Source organism: Bidens hawaiensis, unplaced genomic scaffold (genome assembly GCF_021521415.1).
Source record: "Bidens hawaiensis isolate Kalapana, Puna unplaced genomic scaffold, B.hawaiensis_p1.1 tig00011646_1, whole genome shotgun sequence".
NCBI classification, from domain to species: Eukaryota; Viridiplantae; Streptophyta; class Magnoliopsida; order Asterales; family Asteraceae; genus Bidens; species Bidens hawaiensis.
The window spans coordinates 701,935-706,162 of record NW_027491917.1 but is presented as its reverse complement, the minus strand read 5'-3'; the positions used below and the strand labels follow the sequence as shown (position 1 = coordinate 706,162).

At 40.6% G+C, this 4,228-nt stretch overlaps 1 pseudogene across 1 annotated transcript; it reads left to right on the top strand.

The window, feature by feature from the left end:
* The first annotated feature begins 376 nt into the window (after positions 1–376).
* Positions 377–4,228, top strand: LOC143538603 (threonine synthase, chloroplastic-like; annotated as a pseudogene). The gene is made up of 4 exons (XR_013136276.1): positions 377–919; positions 2,105–2,507; positions 3,347–3,372; positions 3,522–4,228. The product of XR_013136276.1 is annotated as a threonine synthase, chloroplastic-like (transcript).

The window sequence follows — 4,228 nt, the reverse complement described above, 5'->3', positions numbered from 1 at the left end:
TAAGCATTCGATTATGGTTATGACTAAACAATTTTTCATAACCGAAGCTCGGTTACAACTACGGTTAAGCTTCCATACAATAACCAAACTAAAACACTTTGCAGTTTGCACACCCAAGTTGTAACACAAATACAGTAAGAAACCGACTCGTTAATTAATATAAGAAACATAACGACACAAATCTGTGCAATAATATCGGAAATAAATAATATTAAGTAACATTATGCGTTTTTTTTAAATTCCAGAATAATAAAAAGGAATATTTCTAGCACAATCTTCACCAAAATAAATGGACCTTATTAATTCCTTGTGTTACATGTGTATTATAATTTAAAACCATTATTATTGTTATTCCACTATCGTTTTCTTTTATAAAAGATCAAATTATTCTATAACTCTAATTTATAATATCTGATTTTTAAGATAAATAATAAATAAATTGAGTATCCACCACCACTTCATCATCCTCTCTCAAACACAAAAACAAAACACAAACACAAAAACATGTCTTGTTCTCCGACCACCACCTTCTTCCCATCAAACCACCGTCAACCACCACCCATACACCACCACCGGTCACCAACAACCACCACCATCACTTGCACTAGTGTCACCACCTCAAACAACCGCCTAACTATCCCTCCTTTGCTTCCATTCTCCGCTAAGTACGTCCCGTTTAATGCGGTCACCGACGAATCCTACTCGCTAGACGAAATCATCTATCGGAGTCGGTCTGGTGGCCTGTTGGACGTCCAGCATGATATGGACGCTTTAAAACAGTTCGATGGAAAATACTGGCGCTCGTTGTTTGACTCGCGTGTTGGACGGACCGTATGGCCGTATGGCTCGGGCGTGTGGTCGAAAAAGGAGTGGGTGTTGCCGGATATCGACAACGACGATATTATAAGCTGTTTTGAAGGTAGTTAAACTCTTAAGCGTGTGTAAATATCCGTGTAATATTGTTATAAAAAATGTTTTACAACATAGTGAGTTAAAACTGTTAGTCAGTATTTTAGTTTGGGCCGACTCTTCGAGCCTATGATGGGATGATATTTTATTTATTAACTTGAGCTCATAACTTGGCTTCTAAGGATTAAATTACTTGGTAAACAAGTCGAGTCAATAATTTAGACAACTATGATTTTATTTATCTATTAGATCACATGTGAGGCTGTAACGGGGCGTTTCTCACATTTCAAAACTACCCCAAAACGCCTGAACCGTGGCGTTTTGCAGCATTTTGACTTTCAAAAACTCTCCTAACATTTTGTGCACAACGCTGGATGAAGAAAATAATAGGATCAAAAAGAGAAACCAGCCAACGAATATGAGAGGCTCGGGTGTTTTGGCGTATTCCACTACGAATGGTCTTACTTATTTAGTTTTGCTTTTACTATTTAGAATTTGATTATTATTATTATTATTATTATTATAGTCTAATTAAGTTTTCAAGTTTTGATTAGTATATATACCTGTGTTTGTGGTTTATATTAGTGTATTGTAAGTAAAGAGTAAACTGTAGTTTTCGTCCCTGCGGTTTGTTTAAATTTATGGTTTTAATCAAATAGCTTTTAATTTGCGATTTTCGTCCTTGTGGTTTCAGTTGACTTGCAATTAAACCCGTATTCACTAACCCCATTAAGTTTGATCATTAACCCATCAGCGTGCCCCTCACGTCAAGGGCATTTTTGTCCTTTTTCTCCCAAAATAAACCCCAATCCTAATTTTCAAGCCTCCTCACGTGAGGGGCTGTGTTGTATTTGGGGAGAAAAAAGGACAAATTTGCCCCTCACGTGAGGGGTACACTGATGAGTTTAACGACAAACTTAACAAGGTTAGTAAAATGAAACCACATGGACAAAAATCGCAAAATTAAAACTACTGGACTAAAATCGCAAATTTGGACAAACCACATGAACGAAACCGCAGTTTACTCTTTTCAAACTAAATAAAAATTACATAGATCGAACTTATGATTTAAAATTAATTTTTGGTGTTTATTGAATCCGGTATCCAATATTTCAAATACTTAACCGGTTAACACATATTTACATAATGCTACATTTAACATTTAACTAATTACATTACATTGTGTCTAATGCAGGTAACTCCAACCTGTTCTGGGCAGAGCGATACGGGAAACATAATCTCGGAATGAACGATTTATGGGTGAAACATTGCGGTATAAGCCACACCGGCAGCTTCAAGGACTTAGGAATGACTGTTCTAGTCAGCCAAGTTAACCGTCTCCGTAAAATGAACAAACCATTGGTCGGTGTCGGTTGCGCGTCAACTGGAGACACTTCAGCGGCTCTTTCGGCCTACTGCGCAGCCGCGGAAATCCCATCGATAGTATTTTTACCTGCAAACAAGATCTCAATGGCGCAGTTAGTTCAACCGATAGTATTTTACCTGTATTGTATGAAGCTAATACGGGAAATTACCGATTTATCTTGCGAATTCGTTAAATAGTTTGCGGTTAGAAGGTCAGGAAAACGGCTGCGATTGCAAATTATTACATCATTTTTGTTCACTACTGAAGAGGTATGTACCCGCCTCAACACCGAGCAAGGCGGGTCAACCCACAAGATATAGACAAGAGGCTTAAAATCAAGACATTACGAAGTCACAAAGCCAAAACCTATGCGCATGGCGCATATCACATATGCTCAGGCACCACACATGCTCAGGCATCATATGCCCAGGCACCACACATGCTCAGGCATCATATGCCCAGGCACACATATGCTCGCGCATCACATATGCTCACGCATATCACGTATGCGCGCGGCGCATCAGCGCGCGGCGCATATCACATGCTCGTGCATATCACATCTGCGCATGAAACATCTGCGCGTGAGAATAAAGAGAAGACCTCGCGCATCCTCAGGATTGGCGCATATCACACATGCACATAATCAACCTCGTCCTTATCCAAATCAGGATTAGGGCAACCTTGATTGTGCACGTCAGACAACCTTCCAGAAGGTATCTTTTTAAGGAATAAGAATATGCTGATGTTGACAGCTGCCAAATGAAAGATGGACAACTCAGCATAACCCATGTGCTACCACGTGATTATAACCAATGAGAAAGCACCAGGTGTCCCAGAGGACACGTGGCGCAGAGCAATTGGAGGAGGCCAACAAGGCTGAGCCCAATCAGTGGAAACCCTAGCACTATAAATACAGCATCAACTCCCCAAGGAGAGGGACTGAATCATTGACAGTTACAGCCAGCAACACATTCATTCACATTCAAGCAGATTCAATTACATTCACTCACAGACAGTTACAGTCAGTAACACTCACAATCACAGCAAATTACAGAGTATTCAGCTATTAAGCAATACTCTCCAGATTTCCTTACTCAGTGGAAGAACCCAGATCCAAGAAAACCATCGGTGAAATAGTATAATCACACCCGAGGAAAGTAGATCGTCTACCAGTGAGTCGATCCACGCTTCTTCAACTACAGAACTACAAAGTAAAGAGTAAAAACCTTTTTGGTACGATTGTCAGGTACCTGACTGGGTAATTATTCCTGGTGGAAACCTAGGTAACATTTACGCGTTTTACAAAGGTTTTAAAATGTGCGAAGAATTAGGACTAGTCGATCGAATTCCACGGCTCGTGTGCGCTCAATCCGCAAATGCGAATCCGCTTTACCTTTACTACAAATCCGGTTGGGACAACTTTACTCCAGTGAAAGCGACGACGACGTTCGCTTCCGCTATTCAAATTGGTGATCCGGTTTCGATAGATAGAGCGGTGTATGCATTGAAAAACGCGGGTGGAATAGTTGAGGAGGCGACGGAGGAGGAGTTGATGGATGAAATGGCGGCCGCGGATGGGACGGGTATGTTTGTGTGTCCGCACACCGGGGTAGCGCTTGTGGCGTTAAAGAAACTCCGCGATAAAGGGGTGATTGCGAAAACGGATAGGACGGTGGTGGTAAGTACCGCGCACGGGTTGAAGTTTACGCAGGCGAAAATCGATTATCATTCGAAGGATATTGAAGGAATGAGTTGTAGGTTTGCGAACCCGCCGGTGGAGGTTAAGGCAGATTATGGAGCTGTTATGGATGTGCTTAAGAAGTATCTTAGCAAGGTATCATAGTGGTTATTTATGAGGTGATTAGATGTTACAAAAGTTGTACAAAAGAAAATAAACAAAGGGATGTGAAGTTGTGTTTTTGATTTTATGTAAAGCTTGGTAAACCTTATTTT